This window comes from Spinacia oleracea, chromosome 2 (assembly GCF_020520425.1).
Source record: "Spinacia oleracea cultivar Varoflay chromosome 2, BTI_SOV_V1, whole genome shotgun sequence".
NCBI classification, from domain to species: Eukaryota; Viridiplantae; Streptophyta; class Magnoliopsida; order Caryophyllales; family Amaranthaceae; genus Spinacia; species Spinacia oleracea.
Genome location: NC_079488.1, coordinates 58,832,924 through 58,852,898, shown reverse-complemented (window position 1 = coordinate 58,852,898; position 19,975 = coordinate 58,832,924). Strand labels below are relative to the sequence as shown.

At 39.0% G+C, this 19,975-nt stretch overlaps 1 pseudogene; it reads left to right on the top strand.

The window, feature by feature from the left end:
- The first annotated feature begins 19,228 nt into the window (after positions 1–19,228).
- On the top strand, positions 19,229–19,328 carry LOC130468265 (uncharacterized; annotated as a pseudogene).
- Positions 19,329–19,975: the final 647 nt, after the last annotated feature.

The window sequence follows — 19,975 nt, the reverse complement described above, 5'->3', positions numbered from 1 at the left end:
TGAGATCAAGTGATCGGAACAGCTAGCTGGAGCAATGCTTCCGATCAGTGAGTTCTAATGGATATTGAACTCACAGCTTACTCTTGATTGAACCTACAAGGTTACACCAATGACACGTAACAGATCAACGAATTAAATGAATCGGAAATTCATTTAATAGCTTTTCGAGAATTAGTTTGGAAAACGTATTATACGATATGACCTTGCATCGGAATCGTATATCTATCGCGAATATTCGTAAGCTAGGCGAAACGAATAAATCGTATCGTACGACGGTGATTCGTCGTATACGAAACGATAAATAATATATCGGAAATATATTAAACGCGGATACGAGGAGCGGCCCAAGAGCCGAGTGCACGAAGCACTCAAGGCCCATGGGCGCGCGCTAGTCAAGCAAGCCAGGCGACACAGCAGCGCTGGCCCAGGGCCGAGCAGTTGTGTGCGCGCGCGGGCCAAGACCACGACACAGCAGCAGTAGCGCGACCCACGGCCCAGCTCGTTGTGCGTGTTCATGTGATGCTGTGCGGGCTTGCTAGTCGGCCTTGCCTTATGGCTTGGTCGGTTAGTAAGGTTATGTAAATAACCTTCTAACCAATTTCCAACACAATTCATTACTCAAACCCTAGAGACACAGAGAACCCTAATTCTCTTTGTGCCTCCAAAGTGAGTTCTTCCCAAAAGCAAAGTATCTTGATCGATTGTCTAAGCTACGATAATCAAGACGGATCTGAACGTGTCGGTGAACCAAGTAGAGGAACAATAAGTGGAGTTCTAAGTCCATGTTCGTTGACAGATTATTGTGGAAAACACTCTTCGAATGTAAGTTTGCTTAATCTGTGCTTTATACATGTTTCCTGGCTTTGGGGATTGTTTCCGCACATGTTATTATGTTTAACTGTATTCCCCTACAGTAGTATCAGAGCCTTATGTATTCAAAGTGTTAGGTTATGATACATATGATAATACATAAATCATGCGGAAAAACCATAAAGCCAGGAAAGCATATTATTTACACATAATCATTTAGCATAGTATAGATGCATACACTTTGTAGCGTGCCTTCCCTAGCTACGCCCGAACCGAACAAGAACAAGTCTTTAGGACTCCAAATGTCTTCCGTCCGTAGATAGTCCACAGTACGTCCGGATCCGCCTCAAGTTTGACCAACTAGAATCGCCCTTAAGGTAGTCTAGATTTTCGGCTAGGTTAGTGCAAGTGTATGGCTGAATTTTTCTTTCAAAACTTACCCTTTAGAATACTTCAATCGTTTCTGTAAATAATGACCCTAGGCACTTATTTATAGAGGTATGGAAAAGGAACTGGAATCCTATTAGGATACTAATTAATTTAATTAGAATCCTGCTAGGACTCTATTAAATAAAATTTATCTAATAGGTTTAGGATTTAATCTTTTATCGAATCCCGATAGCTTTAGGATTCGCACACGAGCATCGCACGAGCACCGTACACCCGCGCAGGCCTTGCGGCCCACGCTGAGCGCACAGCGCTCGGCCCATGCTGCTGTCCGCGCGCGCCCATGGCTTCGGCTGGGCCTGGCTTGCGCTGGGCCTGGTCGAGGCTTGGCGTGTGTTGGTGATGCGTGTGGCTTGCTGGGCGATGGCCTGCCTTCGTGCTGGGCCTTCGTCTAGCGAGCCTCGTCCGATGCTAATTCGTAGGATACGCTTCCGATTAAATTCCCGATTTCGGAATTCATTTCCGATACGAACAATATTTAATATTTCTGATTCCGGAATTAATTTCCGTTTCGAACAAATATTTCATATTTCCGTTTCCGGAATTATTTTCCGATTCCGATAATATTTCCGATTCTGACAATATTTCCGTTTCCGGCAATATTTCCGATTCCGGCAATATTTCCATTTCCGATAATATTTTCCGATACGTACCATGTTTCCGTTTCCGGCAACATCTACGACTTGGATAATATTTATATTTCCGATACGATCCATATTTCCGTTTCCGGTAATATCATCGTTTCCCGAGTATTCATTTCTTGCTTGTGACGATCTCAGCTCCCACTGAAACCAAGATCCGTCGATTTCGAATATCCATAGATGGAGTATTTAATGCCATTAAATACTTGATCCGTTTACGTACTATTTGTGTGACCCTACGGGTTCAGTCAAGAGTAAGCTGTGGATTACTATCATTAATTCCACTTGAACTGAAGCGGCCTCTAGCTAGGCATTCAGCTCACTTGATCTCACTGAATTATTAACTTGTTAATTAATACTGAACCGCATTTATTAGACTTAACATTGAATGCATACTTGGACCAAGGGCATTATTTCCTTCAGTCTCCCACTTGTCCTTAGGGACAAGTGTGCATTTCCTAATTCCTTTGTCACTTGATGCTTGCTCTTGAACATAAGGTAAGAGTTGTCATCCTTATTATGTCCAGAGGGTTTCTCAGTTTCAGAGTTCAACTGATCAAATAAGCAGATAATCATAGCCTATGATTCATCTGAGCACGGCCATGCATTTCACAGTTTCTAGCTCTCCGAGTGGCCTTGTACAACTTTTAAGAATCTCATCCCGATTTATGGGAGGACAATCCCAATCTTGCGATCTTGAGATTAGACTTCGTTTGATAGGTGATTACCTGAGCGTTGCCTTTATAGCCTCCTTTTACAGTGCGACGGTTGGTCAACGTCAAAGCAACCAGTTCTCAAACAAGTAATCTCAAATCACTCAGGTATTGAGGATTTAGTGTCTAATAATTTTAATGAAATTTACTTATGACGGATTTTTATCTCTTACAGTAAAGTTTCATAGGTCTGTCCGATACTAGTCTTCCCAAAGTAAGTATCTATGCAAATGATTATGACATTGCCATGTCCACATAGTTCAAGAAACAGAACTACTACTCATCTTGCATTCTAGTCGTCTAACATTTTCTATGCGTCCAATTTTATAGAAAACTCCGACCAGGGACCATTTTCAACTTTTGACATTCAAGTTCACTTGATAGACATTTCTTAGTCACAGGACTGGTCCTGACAGTCTATCTTGAATATATCGTCAAATTGAAGGGACTCATCATTTAATAAACCACAAATTAAATGGAAAAATGAATTCTATTCATTTATTGTGAATGATTAACCAACAATGTTTTACAAAGATTTAAACTCTAAAACTTTAAAACATTAAATAAGGACATCAAAGCCATTCTCCAATATGCTTGATTCCCATGGCTGCAGTGTGCAAGTTGTGCTTCGCCTGCGACAGAGGTTTAGTCAATGGATCTGATATGTTGTCATCAGTTCCAATCTTGCTTATCTCGACTTCTTTTCTTTCAACGAACTCTCGTAGAAGGTGAAATCTACGAAGTACATGCTTGACTCTTTGGTGGGGTCTAGGCTCCTTTGCCTGTGCAATAGCTCCGTTATTATCACAATACAGGGCTATTGGTCCTTTAATGGAGGGGACTACACCTAGTTCACCTATGAACTTCCTTAGCCATATAGCTTCCTTTGCTGCTTCATGTGCAGCAATGTACTCCGCTTCAGTTGTAGAATCCGCAATGGTGCTTTGCTTAGCACTTTTCCAGCTTACTGCACCTCCGTTGAGGCAGAAGACAAACCCAGACTGTGATCTGAAATCATCTTTGTCGGTTTGGAAACTTGCGTCCGTATAGCCTTTAACAATTAATTCATCATCTCCACCATAGACCAGGAAGTCATCTTTGTGCCTTTTCAGGTACTTCATAATATTCTTGGCAGCAGTCCAATGTGCCTCTCCTGGGTCTGACTGGTATCTGCTCGTAGCACTGAGTGCGTACGCAACATCCGGGCGTGTACATATTATAGCATACATTATTGAACCAATCAATGATGCATATGGAATCCCATTCATTCGTCTACGCTCATCAAGTGTTTTTGGGCACTGAGTCTTGCTTAGAGTTATTCCATGAGACATGGGTAGGTAGCCTCGCTTGGAGTCTGCCATCTTGAACCTATCAAGCACCTTATTGATATAAGTGCTTTGACTAAGTCCAATCATCTTTTTAGATCTATCTATGTAAATCTTGATGTCCAATATGTACTGTGCTTCTCCTAGATCCTTCATCGAAAAACATTTCCCAAGCCAAATCTTGACAGAGTTCAACATAGGAATGTCATTTCCGATAAGTAATATGTCGTCGACATATAATACTAGGAAAGAAATTTTGCTCCCACTGACCTTCTTGTATACACAAGATTCGTCTGCGTTCTTGATGAAACCAAAGTCACTGACTGCTTCATCAAAACGTATATTCCAGCTCCTGGATGCCTGCTTCAATCCGTAGATTGATTTCTTTAGCTTGCATACCTTTTTAGCATTCTTTGGATCCTCAAAACCTTCAGGCTGTGTCATGAACACAGTTTCTGTTAAAACGCTGTTTAAGAAAGCGGTTTTGACATCCATCTGCCATATTTCGTAATCGTAATATGCATCGATTGCTAACATTATCCGAATAGACTTTAGCATTGCAACTGGTGAAAAGGTTTCATCGTAATCCACACCGTGGACTTGCCTGTAACCTTTTGCAACCAATCTAGCTTTGAAAACTTCAAGTTTCCCATCCTTGTCCTTTTTCAGTTTGAAAACCCATTTGCTTCCAATGGCTTGGTAGCCATCTGGCAAATCGACCAAATCCCATACTTGGTTTTCAGACATGTAGTCTAATTCAGATTGCATGGCTTCTTGCCATTGCTTGGAGCTAGGGCTCGTCATAGCTTGTTTGTAAGTCGCAGGTTCATCACTTTCAAGTAATAGAACGCCATAGCTCTCGTTCGTCAAAATACCTAAGTACCTTTCCGGTTGAGATCTATATCTTTGCGATCTACGCGGGGTAACATTTCTAGATTGACCATGATTCTCACCAGATTCTTCTAAAGATCTCTGAGTTTCATCCTGAATGTCATCTTGAGCATTCACTAGAGTTTGTTGTTCGACTCGAATTTCTTCGAGGTCTACTTTTCTCCCACTTGTCATTTTGGAAATGTGAACTTTCTCCAAAAAGACACCATCTCGAGCAACAAACACCTTGTTCTCAGATGTATTGTAGAAGTAATACCCCTTTGTTTCCTTTGGATAGCCCACAAGGATACATTTGTCAGATTTTGGATGAAGTTTGTCTGAAATTAATCGTTTGACGTATACTTCACATCCCCAAATCTTAAGAAAATACACATTTGGAGGCTTTCCAAACCATAACTCATATGGAGTCTTTTCGACAGCTTTAGACGGAGCTCTATTTATAGTGAGTGCAGCTGTATTTAGTGCATGTCCCCAAAATTCTATTGGAAGTTCGGCCTGACCCATCATTGACCTGACCATGTCTAGCAAGGTTCTGTTCCTCCGTTCCGACACACCATTCCATTGTGGTGTTCCAGGAGGAGTCAATTCTGACAGAATTCCACATTCTTTCAGATGGTCATCAAATTCATAGCTCAGATATTCACCGCCTCTATCAGACCGCAGTGCCTTAATCTTCTTGCCTAATTGATTCTCTACTTCACTCTAAAATTCCTTGAATTTGTCAAAGGATTCAGACTTATGCTTCATTAGGTAGACATAACCATATCTACTGAAGTCATCAGTGAAAGTGATAAAGTAGCTGAAACCACCTCTAGCATTTGTACTCATTGGTCCACATACATCTGTATGGATTAAACCCAATAGTTTAGTTGCTCTTTCTCTAACTTTAGAGAAAGGTTGCTTTGTCATTTTGCCAAGTAAACATGATTCGCATTTACCATAATCCTCTAAGTCAAATGGTTCTAGAATTCCTTCTTTTTGAAGTCTTTCTAAGCGTTTCAAGTTAATATGGCCTAATCGACAATGCCACAGATAGGTGAGATCTGAATCATCCTTTTTGGCCTTTTTGGTATTTATGTTATAAACTTGTTTGTCTTGATCTAATAAATAAAGTCCATTGACTAATCTAGCAGATCCATAAAACATCTCTTTAAAATAAAACGAACAACTATTGTCTTTTATTAAAAAGGAAAATCCCTTAGCATCTAAGCAAGAAACTGAAATGATGTTTTTAGTAAGACTTGGAACATGGAAACACTCTTCCAGTTCCAAAACTAGCCCAGAGGGTAACGACAAATAATAAGTTCCTACAGCTAATGCAGCAATCCGTGCTCCATTTCCCACTCGTAGGTCGACTTCACCCTTGCTTAACTTTCTACTTCTTCTTAGTCCCTGTGGATTGGAACATAAGTGTGAGCCACAACCTGTATCTAATACCCAAGAAGTTTAATTAGCAAGTATACAGTCTATAACGAAAATACCTGAAGATGGAACGACTGTTCCGTTCTTCTGATCTTCCTTTAGCTTCAAGCAATCTCTCTTCCAATGCCCCTTCTTCTTGCAGTATAAGCATTCGGATTCAGAAGTGGGTTGACTGACCTTCCTCTTTTCAGACTTGGCGCCAGTTTGCTTAGTTGGGCTGGCCTTGTTGCCACCTTTCTTAGCATTCCTCTTCTTTCCAGATTTCTTGAACTTGCCCCACGCACCATAAGCACATCTTGCTTATCACTTTTGAGCGTCTTTTCAGCGGTCTTCAGCATACCGTGAAGCTCAGTGAGTGTTTTGTCCAGACTATTCATACTATAGTTCAGTTTGAACTGATCATACCCGTTATGAAGAGAATGGAGGATGGTGTCTACAGCCATTTCCTGAGAGAATTGCTGATCCAGCCGACTCATATTCTCAATGAGTCCAATCATTTTGAGAACATGTGGACTTACGGGCTCGCCTTTCTTAAGCTTGGTCTCAAGAATTTGCCTATGAGTCTCGAATCTTTCGACTCGAGCCAGATCTTGGAACATGTTCTTTAACTCACTGATGATCGTGAAAGCATCTGAGTTGATGAACGTTTTCTGCACATCTGCACTCATGGTGGCGAGCATTAGACATTTCACATCCTTGTTGGCATCAATCCAACGATTGAGGGCTGCCTAAGTGACCCCATCGCCTGCGGCTTCGGGCATCGCCTCTTCCAGGACATACTCATTTTCTTCCTGCATAAGAACTATTTGCAAGTTCCTTTGCCAGTCAAGGAAGTTTTTCCCGCTCAACTTCTCCTTTTCAAGAATTGATCGAATGTTGAATGAATTGTTGTTTGCCATAATTAAAACTACAATTGAAAAGAATAAACAAATAAATAACCATTCACAGTTTCTCTTAATAAACTTAAATTCTAGCATACATGCATAATTCAATGTTCATTAAGCATTTTATTCAAGTTATGTGTTCCGGCAGGTGTGAATAAAATGATTCCAAGATCCTAAAATCCATTGAAGAATTAAGCACAGTTTGTCGACTCAATCCTAAAATATCTTAGGTAAGCAAAAACCTTTTGCTAATAGTCTAGAAACTATTCTTGGTTGATAGGCACGTCTAAGAACTTATTAGGTAAACCTATCGATTTTGCCACGACATAAAAGGACTCCTTACTTATATCGTTGAGTTTCACCAAAACTAACATGTACTCACAATTTATTTGTGTACCTTGCCCCTTTAGGACCAATAAGTAACACCTCGCTGAGCGAAAACTATTACTAGATTGATGTAAAGGATATCCAAGCAAGTGTATATTTTGGCATGACACCTTTTAACTCAATTTTTAAGTTTGGAACTTAAGGCTCTTACTATGCTGGTTAGATTTTAAGTGAACTAAAATCCTTAATCATGCAACATAATCAAGCCACAATCTCATGCATAATTAAGACATATTTAAAGCAATAAATAACTTAAAGCATGCATAAGATAAATGTGATCTAGTATGGCCCGACTTCATCTTGAAGCTTCAACTCCAAAGTCCGTCTCGAAAATCTCCGTGCGAGGCACCATTTTCTTCAAATAGGATAAGCTATAATTAAACTAATTACAACTATTTGATGGTACACAGACCATATTTGAATTGAAAAACAATTTTAGTACTTTAGACCAATTACATTCAAATTAATGGTACGCAGACCATATTTTCTATCCTATTTGGGCCATACTAGTCACTTCATAACCTGCAAAATAGTACATATACAATATATACCATTCACCCATTCATTATCATGAATGGCCCATATAGCTGGTTAGTAAAACACGTTATGCATCACATAAATATTTGCAGCAATTAATCAAGGGCACCAATCATCTATAAATTATTCAGTCCTTATTAATTCTAATCAAGTTGTTTTAACCTTAAGGATTTGTAGACCTAATCAAGAGTTTATGACTAAAAGGGATCCCACTTAAACCAATAAATTCATATGCTTTACTAATTTTAAACATAAAAGTGTATTTCTAGTCTAACCGGAAACATACAAATTTAATTTAAATTTAAAGCTCATATATATTTATAATTGAATCCACATATTTAATTTATTTTCAGTCGTATTTAAATTAATTCATGATTTTAATTTTAGTAAAATAATTAGAATAAATGAAATTTATTATAATTATAATATTCAAAATTAAGATCCAAGAAAATAATTTAAATTATTAATTTTAAAATTATTAAAATTACGTAAACTGAAAATTTCAAATTAAAATTTTAAAACGATCTAATCGTATCATAAGGTGCGCAACATCACCACGCAACGCACAGCCATAGGCCACACGCACGCAGCCATCGCTGGCCATGTGCGCGCAGCCTATGTGCTGCGTCGCATCTGCTGCTGCTCACCATCGCAAGGCATCGTCGAAGCACGCTCGCTGCTCACCATCGCTGGGCGCGCGCCAGCGCTCGTCGCACGCGAGGCAGCGCTCGCTGCGCGCGAGGCTTCGATGCTTCGTAGCGCTCGTCGCACGCGAGCCAGCGCTCGCTGCGCGCGAGGCTTCGATCGCTGCGCGAGGCAGTGCGCGTTGCACGCGACTGCTCGATGCCTTGCTCTCGCCCTTGCCCACTCGCCCATCGCTCACAGCACACGACACAAGGCAGGGTTGCTGCCTTGTGCTCGTGCACCATAGCCTTGCTCATTGCATTCGTACCGCATGGGCGACGAGCTCCCTTGCTCGTCGTCGCATGCCCGCACTATACAACACCCCTTAAGGGTAACACGTAGCGTCCATTGCTTTGTGCGTGCAAGTTATATGAGCGAATCGCATAAAAATTAAAAAATTTATTTTCAAAATTAATGACAAATTAATAAATCATATTAATTTCATAATTTTAGGGCGAAAAATCGAAAATTTATTAATTAATTGATTTCCGATTAACATGGATTCAAGTCTAGGTCATAAAAATTTAAAATTTAACACAAATTTACAATTTTTATGGTGGTTTTTAATCAAGGTATCTAATTAAATTATTAACTAATTATGAAAATCAAATTAATTCTAAATTATTCCAATTTTCAACAAATTAATCATAATTACAAATTAGATTGCGTAATTTACAAGGCTAGGCATTCAAACTTGTTAAACATATACAGTAGGTCAATCAAAAATTCAAGATTTATCAACAAGAATCGCAAATATTTAATTTAACATCTTAAATTTACAAAATTTTGCGTTCGAAAAACTAAAACCTCCGAAAAGTCATAGTTAGGCTTCGAATTTTAGAATTCTGGGTTCGGCCGAAAAAAAAAATTTGTCAAAATTTTAGAATTCCTTTTACATGCGGAATTGACATAAAAATCACTCTATTTGGATGAGTAGCGAAGAAACTGCCGAAAAACTGCGTACATATAATTAAATAAACGCAATTTGCAATTAATTAACAATTACGAACATAATCACCCCTTTTAATTCTTGCAAATTTGTAATATTTAACCATGTTTATGCAATTTAGATTATGAAAATAATAAGAGGCTCGTGATACCACTGTTAGGTTATGATACATATGATAATACATAAATCATGCGGAAAAACCATAAAGCCAGGAAAGCATATTATTTACACATAATCATTTAGCATAGTATAGATGCATACACTTTGTAGCGTGCATTCCCTAGCTGCGCCCGAACCGAACAAGAACAAGTCTTTAGGACTCCAAATGTCGTCCCTCCGTAGATAGTCCACAGTACGTCCGGATCCGCCTCAAGTTTGACCAACTAGAATCGCCCTTAAGGTAGTCTAGATTTTTGGCTAGGTTAGTGCAAGTGTATGGGTGAATTTTTCTTTCAAAACTTACCCTTTAGAATACTTCAATCGTGTCTGTAAATAATGACCCTGGGCACTTATTTATAGAGGTATGGAAAAGGAACTGGAATCCTATTAGGATACTAATTAATTTAATTAGAATCCTGCTAGGACTCTATTAAATAAACTTTATCTAATAGGTTTAGGATTTAATCTTTTATCGAATCCCGATAGCTTTAGGATTCGCACACGAGCATCGCACGAGCACCGTACACCCGCGCAGGCCTTGCGGCCCACGCTGAGCGCACAGCGCTCGGCCCATGCTGCTGTCCGCGCGCGCCCATGGCTTCGGCGGGGCCTGGCTTGCACTGGGCCTGGTCGAGGCTTGGCGTGTGTTGGTGATGCGTGTGGCTTGCTGGGCGATGGCCTGGCTTCATGTTGGGCCTTCGTCTAGCGAGCCTCGTCCGATGCTAATTCGTACGATACGCTTCCGATTAAATTCCCGATTTCGGAATTCATTTCCGATACGAACAATATTTAATATTTCCGATTCCGTAATTAATTTCCGTTTCGAACAAATATTTAATATTTCCGTTTCCGGAATTATTTTCCGATTCTGATAATATTTCCGATTATGACAATATTTCCGTTTCCGGCAATATTTCCGATTCCGGCAATATTTCCATTTCCGATAATATTTTCCGATACGTACCATGTTTCCGTTTCCGGCAACATCTACGACTTGGATAATATTTATATTTCCGATACGATCCATATTTCCGTTTCCGGCAATATCATCGTTTCCGGAGTATTCATTTCTTGCTTGTGACGATCTCAGCTCCCACTGAAACCAAGATCCGTCGATTCCGAATATCGATAGATAGAGTATTTAATGCCTACGTACTATTTGTGTGACCCTACGGGTTCAGTCAAGAGTAAGCTGTGGATTAATATCATTAATTCCACTTGAACTGAAGCGGCCTCTAGCTAGGCATTCAGCTCACTTGATCTCACTGAATTATTAACTTGTTAATTAATACTGAACCGCAAATTATTAGACTTAACATTGAATGCATACTTGGACCAAGGGCATTATTTCCTTCACAAAGCATGAATAAGCATGATTTAATTTTTTTTTGCATCTGTCGGAAATTTTGAATTTTTTGTTGAATTTTCGAAATTTTTACGAATTATTGAATGAATTGCGTAATAATCAGGTCCGAAATCAAAAATATTCGTTTTTTCGAGTTTTAAAACCCTAATCTGATTGAAAAGGATTTTCTAAGATCAACTCATGAGAACGGAATTGCAAAAACACGCCTCGAAGTGTCTTTTTTGGCCGTTTTTGTTAATTTTTCATTAAAAAAATTAAAAGTGTCGGACAGTAATTCAATTAAGAGGTCAACCTAAACTACTCAGAATTGCTTAAAGTTTTGACACAATATTGCTGGGTATGTTCTTGATCTATGGTAAATATTTCAGATTTTTCCCACAAGTACAAACCCTAATTTTTCCTTTCCCCAATTCGTAAATTTTGAAACCCTAATTGAATTTTAATTAATTTTGGTTTAATAATTCGGTTAATTGGGAAAGGGGATATACTTTCATGGGTCAGTGGCTAATTTTAAAAATTATTGGATTAAAATTTTGAATGGTTTCGTTAATTTTAATCGCACTTAAACCAAATTATTAAAGATCTGACATTTAAATGTTAATGAACGATTTAAAGCTTCGGATTTTATTAATTAAAAGTTCAAATTTTTAATGTTGATTCGTTCTTAAAAGTTTGAATAATGTTAGCCTTGATTTAATAATTTTACGAAATTGGATTGTCGTTGGAGTTTATTAAATCGTTAAAAATCGTTGTTTTTCGAAAATAAAAATCGTAACTTTTTGAAAAATAATATTAATGCAAGTTCGTGAAATTAAATTTATTTTTAATTAAGTTGGTCCGTATCACGAACCAAAGGCACGAACACAAGGGTGGTGGACGTATGGCTCGACGAGCCATACGGGCTGCTATGCGATGGCCGAGCCGCAGCGACACGGGCAACAGCAAGCGTGCTGCGTGCCTCGTGCGCACTGGGCGAGGAAAGGGGCAGGCGATTTCTTGCGAGGGGCTGCGACGAAGCAAGGCACAAGGCCCTGCGACGTCCAGCGCAGCGATGCACAACGACGCAGCGCAGGGGCAGCGATGGCTGCGGGCACGCGCGCGCGCGAAGGCTGCGGGGTGTGCGAGCTTGCTCGTGCGCCTCGTAGGCCACACGCAAGGGCTATGGGGCTGGGCGCAAGCCTAGCCCAACTACGTAATTGAACTTTTTCGTTGAAAATTGTTTATTTCGTTGGGCTTCGCATATTTGCATTAATTTGGGCTAACGGGATATTTAATTTAATATTTTATTTGCTTGGGCCGGGCCGCGAGTTTTAATTTAATATTTCATAATTATATATCCGGAATAATTATTGGTTTGAGTGGGAGCCACTAAATGAAATTAAAATGAAATAATTATTTTTAATTATTTTCGTAGGTCGCATTATTTTAATTAAATTCGATTTTAATTAGAATAAAGTCTAAGGATTAATAATTTGGAAATTGATTAATCTTTTAGGACGCGTTTATGTGAACGTGAATTTTAATTAATTCACGTAAATACTTGCACATTTATATGGGCCATTCGTTTTAGCATACGAATGGATGAATGCATAGAATATATATTTTATGTAATGCAGGTACTCCAAGTGACTAGTATGGCCATTTAGGATAGTTAAATACGGTCTGCATGCCGTTCTATATTTGAATGTAAAGTTTTAAATATGGTCTGCGTACCATGGAAATTTTGATGTAATTTATTATTTTCAAGTATTTCTAAGTTTAGAACTTTAAGTTAGCATTTGAACGAAGATTCAAGACGATGTCAAGCTAACAAGGAGGTGATAAAGATTGGATGCTTCAAGACAAGATGTTTTGGGCCATACTAGATCACCATTTATTTATGCACTTTGATATATATATATATATATATATATATATATATATATATATATATATATATATATATATATATATATATATATATATATATATATATATATATATATATATATATATATATTATGCGTGAATGTATGAATGTATGTATGCTTTGCATGAATAGGTTGTTTCATATGACTCGATTAGATTAAGTTCACTTAATAATCGAACCAACATAGAAACAACTAGGTCCAAGTAATATTGAGTTCAAAAGTTGCCTTCCAAATCAAGCACTTACAAAAATCTAAGGATCTAAGATAGTAGGTTTACGCTAAAGCGAGGTGCTATTTTAGTTGACTTAGGTGGTAAGGCGTCCTAAAGGAGCACGTTGATTGTGGTTTCAACTCAAACAACAATGGCATTATGTTGTGACAATGGGATAAATTATGGTATTAATTTATTAACCAAGAGTAATTTGGAGATTACTAGAAATAGGTTTTGCTTACCTAAAATCTTAAACTACTTAAGACATACTAAAGCTGCTTAAGGATTTAGGACTTTTGGGGTCTTGGAATCGTTTCATTCATTTTGGACCATGTTTTTGCTTTTTGCATGAATGAAATGTTTAATAGTTTTGATGATTGCGTGAATGCTTTTATTTCAAGTTATTAAAGTATGATAAATGTTTTCTTTGCTATTTCATTCTGTAGAATAGTACATCTTCAACCTTATTGCGTTCGGACAATAGAACTGCGATATTTCCTCGATCGATTGGTAACTAATTTTGAGTGCGATTCTCAAAGAAAAGGAGAATGAGAGCGTATCTTGAATGCTATTTTCTTATAGTGATCTTCATGGTTGTTTTCAAACTAGAATTTGAATGGTAGACCAATTGGACCTCATATATTCAGAATACTGGGTAGTTTTGGAATAATGAAGTATTGAGTTAAAGACTCTTGTATAACCAATGGTTAACAACCAATTTTATTTTGATTCGATAATGAATTAGACTCATTGGATGTTGTCATTCAAAGTGAACAAAAGAAAGGGACTTTGTAAGCGTAACAAAGTACGAAGATCAAGCAAAGAGTGAGATCTTTAGGACTATAAGAAAACGTGCTAGAAAGGATAGGAAAGGGGAACAAAAGAAATGAATTCAATATTCAATTTCTACCTTGAAGTTTATGTTAAAGAGAAACGACTTAGCAAATAAACTCCTATGGTATTATATTACCGCTTGAGGTTCTAAACTCTTGTTAAGAACTCAAATTCCGGGAGCTAAGTCTGGTTATTGACCTACAAGTGGGAAATGAAGCAAAGTTGTGCTACATTAATTGTAGGGTCATCATGTTTGTTTTAAAGTCCTTCTAAAGGCTGGAACTTAATGGTATTATGTTCCATTAATCATCATAATCAATTTCTGTTTGGAAAACGGAAAGACTCACATTCAAAGTAAACAAAAACATTCGTTGAGTGTTTGTTTGAATGAAATGGTCATTTAAGGGTTGAGTCATATGATTGATTAATAAACAAACGAATCTCTTCAAACTCAAACTTCAGAAGGTTCAAATCAAACACTTTGATTTGTGTTCCACATATCTTTGGCAATGTCATACGACCATATCAACAAGACAACATTCCAAGATTCCATGGCATGGATTTCTAAAAGTTGGTTAATTTAAGACACGTGGGTCTTGCTTGTTGAACATGACATAGAAATGGACTATTGTTAGAAGTTTCTAGATAATAAAGTTCATGGGCCAAAGATGGATTTTATGACTTACCTATTTCACAAGAATTTGAGAAAATATGGCTATATTTACTCAACGTGAAATATGTGAAATGCTTCAATGCGATTCTGACAGGCTAAATCGCACTCCTATCAAAGATAAACCTAACGTTCACCAACTAAAATATAGCAAGGGAAGCAGGGATCGTATCCACAGGGAAACAGGCGTTCTTTCTACTATTAAATTACTAATCTAGACTACTGGTAAAAAGAGTTTGGATTGGTTTGTGTATTAAACTAAAGCAAATAATCAAATCGGAAAATACAAATATTAAAGGAATCTAGGGCAGCGGTTCACCATAAATGCACACCGGGATTGGAAAACGGACAACAACAATCAATTAACAATCATAACTAGGAAAACATGCATCTCTTGAATCTTATGAATTCCTTAGGATAGAACAACTAGCGGGCTCTCGCTACGTACTAGAAATAATTCCTATCTAATAGCCACAGACCAAAAACATTAGATTTATACCTCTCGGCGCATAATCTAAGGTTAATCAAGCTCAAATCAAAATAGCCCGGCCGAACAGAATTGACGAGCAATAATAATAAGCTATAGAAATTATAATCAATCAATCAATAATCAAGTCCCCATATAATCCCAATCATGCATTCATGGATCCCCTAAACCCTAGAAATTAAACTAGTCACTCATGATAATAAATAACAACGCAATTAACATAATGGAAAACATGATTAAAGCAATAAAATAAATTGAAGTAAGAAGCAATACCGAATTGAAGAACAAATGAATAATAAAGCTTGAATTTTTACTTGGAATTAAAAACTAAGTATTTTAACAATTAGAGAGAAACTAAAAATAAACTGAGTATTAGAAACTAGAATAATAGATGTCACTAAAAATATAAGGGGTTAGTATTTATAGTTTGCCCAAAATAGAGCCCAAAATCGGAAATAAAAACTCGCGAAATACGCTGGAGGTTGGCGTCGCCCGATCGGGCGATGTGCTCGATAGTCGGCCCGATCGGGCGGTTGCAAAATGCCCAGAACAGCGCCCAGAATGACCGCCCGATCCGGATTGGGCGAAGCCCGCCCGATCGGGCGTGTTGAAACTGCACGATCCTCTATCTTCAAAACGTCATATCTCCTTCGTTATTCGTCTGAATTAGGCGAGTGACCACTTGTTGGAAAGCTATTGACGTCTAAAATCCAACCCAATTGGAATTACTTCATTTGGAGTTGTAGAACTTGAGTTATGCTTAAAATAGTAGACTATAGTCATTTTTCTACTTCCTTCGTTATTCGCTTTGCTTCAAAACTCTTCAAACTTAATGTTTGTGCTCTCGAAAGTACATAATCTCTTGTATTGATTCAAATGAGTAGGAAATGCACAAAAATATGCTAATTCCTACAATGATGAACCTGAAACTACAAACACACTACAAGGAGCACATTAGTACTAAAAATCTCTCCGAAGAGCTCATTTGAGATCAAAAAGTACTAAGGGACGAGGGTAAAAACTCTATATAAAACACACATATCAAACTCCCCCAAGCTAGATCTTTGCTTGTCCCTAAGCAAAGAAATCATCGATGAATACAAGAATCAACTTCACCCCAAACATATTTCAAAACAATGGATACAATTCAAGGCAAAATTCAACGAGCATGCATCAATGTCAACCAATCAAATCTATCCAACCACGAATCCTCCCTAACAATCGTCACGCAAAGCGAACCACAAGTGCACAATGGAATTCAAGACTAGTGCTCACACACTCGTCACTCATTTATGTGGCGGGTAAAAGATGTACCTGTTCGCTCTCCTCCCAACATATATGTGAACAATGCCCTCCCCACTCACAACACTCGTGTGTCTAAAAGAACATGCACTCAACCTAATAGTCGACTCGAAATGTGTCATGTCATAACTTGCATTGATAAACAACTACTTTCATATTAGTACGACTCTATGCACAAAGGTCGGAAGGTCTTCAAAGCTTGTAATGTTAGGCTTAGGTAAGGGTGCGGTAAATTTGGGTAAAATGTGAGCTTAAAGCCTTGGCTTTGGGGAGCATAAATCCTAGCAAAACCCATGATCAATCACAAGAGATGACCACAACTCTCCCACTCAACACATGACAAAACAACAAATAGCCAACACCATACTTTCTTGCCTTTTTTCCACAATTGTAACCAATCACTCATAAGGATATAAATTTGCAAAACTTGATTGAAACAATACTTTGAACTTTTTCTGAGAGTAATAGATTTTTCTCTTTTTATTTTTTTTCAATCTCCCTTTTTTTTCCTTTTAGAAACCTTCACATTTGTTTTATTCTTCTCATCTCTTTCATTTTCAACTCATTATTCAACAACAAACATGATAAGACGAACTCTTTTTTCAACACTCATTATGTGCTCAAAATGTAGCACACTACAACTCCCTCACCTCACTACTATTAGCTCCCCCAAGCTAGGCTTGGGACTAGTAACCAATGGGGAATTCACGGGCTTGTAATGTGGTTAGTCACCGAATAAAGGGCACAAGCACAACATGGGTAGAAAAAAGAGGGAACAAACGTATCTAAATTCATCTGAAGGCTACCTAAATAGGAAAAAAAATGCCTTCGTCCTCCACAATGTGCATGTATATGAGTCATAAAACACTACTAACAGTTGCAAACCAATACTCAAAATCAATGACACACCAGGAACCTATCACCCATTCCTAACCAAGTCAACTAGCCAAGCACCAAGTCCACAAATAGTTAGTAAGAGTTGACTCATGTCATGGCATCAAAGTAATCGAATATTAAATCATGGCTAACACATCTACATTGCTCATCATCAAATACCAATAATCAAAACAATTTCCAATCAAGGGGCACAGGGAAGCATGATTTTGTATTTATCGGAACGTATTTTTGTAATTTTTTTTTTTTTTCAAAGCAATAAACTACTCTAGAAAACATTAAACACACCAAAATAAACACAAAAGAATAAGTAAATGCAAAAATAAAAGGAAAAACATACCTAATATGTACAAGTGAGTGAAACACCCCCCCCCAAGCTAAATCAGACAATGTCCTCATTGGCTCAAGGGGTATCATGAGGAAAGTGAGCAACCCGTGGCTTATTTGTCGCTGATTCGCAAATCGCCCGATCGGGCAGCAGATCGCCCGATCGGGCAGCAGATCGCCCGATCGGGCAGCAGATCGCCCGATCAGGCGAATTTCGAACGTTTTCGTTGAATCTGTGCGCGCCCGATCGGGCGCTCCTCGCCCGACCCGGATCGGGCGAAATGCAATGCCCATTTTCTTCGACTATTTCCAACCCAAAATCATCTCAAACCCTCGAACAGACGTCATCACCAACCGCCCGATTGGGCGAAATTCGCCCTTTGAGTCGATCGGGCAACCGTCGCCCGTTCGGGCGATTTTCCAACATTTTCCTTGAATCGACACGCGCCCGATCGGGCGCTCCTCGCCCGATCCGGATACTTCAACCTCTTCTTCAATGGTCATAGGCGGCCCATCATACTCATATCCACTCCGCAAAGTGACAGCATTTACAGACTCTCTGGTCACAGGCTGTGAAGGGCGTTGACCTTTGGGTCTCTCTGCAAGAGTGGTAGCCATTTGTGCCAACTGTTTATCCATGATCTTGTTATGAGCAGTGAGGGCATCGATTTTGGCATCCTTTTCGCTCAGAGATCTCTGCAATTCCAACATCATATTCCTCATCTCTACAAGCATGGGATCAGGTTGTGTGGGTTGAGGTTGTGGAGGAAAACCGGGTGGTCCACTAGGCTGCGGGTTGTAGTTACTCCGCGGTTGGTATGACTGTTGTGGTGGCGGTTGGTACTGTTGTTGTGGTGGTGGAGGGTGTTGAATCTGATGGGGGTTCTGGACATTAGTACTCCTATATGATAGTAGGGGGTTGTTTTTATACCCCTCATTGTAAGAGTTAGAGTACGGATTGTTCTGCTTGTAGGACTGGAATGCATTGCATTGTTCGATAGAGCTCCGGCATTCTTGTGCATAATGGCCTTGCATCCCACAACTATTACAGACATTGGCAGATTGGGCATTCATTGCAGCGACACTGGTATGTTGGGTGGATTGGGAGGATGCGATCTGTATATTATCTAGCTTGTGATGTAGGGCAGTTAGCTGAGCAGTAAGTTGTTCAATAGAATTCATCTCATGCTTAACACCCCGATCGCCAAAACCTCTAGAATTCCCATATTGGGCACTATGTATGGCCATCTCCTCAATCACCTCTAAAGCTCTAGGCACCTCTAGTTGCATAAATCTCCCACTGGCAGCTGAATCCAAAAGACACCTAGACTCATTACCCAGACCATTATAGAACTGCTGAACCAGGAACCAGTCATCCAAACCATGGTGTGGGCACTCTCTTTGCAAGTCCTTGAATCTTTCCCAAACCTCGAACAAACTCTCATCTGCTTGTTGAGAGATACCTAATATCTGACCCCTTAGACGAGCTGTCTTCTCAGGTGGGAAATATTTAACATATAATGCAAGGGCCAAAGAATTCCAATCGGTGATTTCATAGCTGCGCGGTTGAGACTATTAATCCATAGCTTTGCCTTCCCACTCAATGAAAATGGAAAGAGTACCTCCATAGTCTGCTCCGGTGATAAATTCTTCTGCTTAATGGTGGCACAATACTGAATGAAAGACTGAATATGGAGATTAGGATCTTCACCCTTTTCCCCACCGAATTGGTGTCTCTCGATCATGTTTATCAGCTGGGGTTCGATCTTGAAATTCTCGACCGCAATGGAAGGCATGATTTCCTTGGGAAGCATAGACAGACTTGGTTTAGAATAGTCTGTAAGTCTTGGCACAAGTGGGGGTGGCGGTGGTGGTGCTTGGTCACCCATCTCTGAATCTGTATGGAATAGATTGCTAATCAGATAGTCGGATTCAGAGTCAGAATAGTCTCTCAACTGTTCAACGAATCTACGCCGTCTACGAAAGGTCCGTTCAGGTTCAGGATCGAACGAAGTCAGGTCGCTGGTATGGACAGTCCTGGGCATAAACAAGCAAAAACTAGAAAACAGTCGTGAGATCCGGTCTCAAGGAACGGGAGTCCCTTGAGAAGTAACAAACAATAATC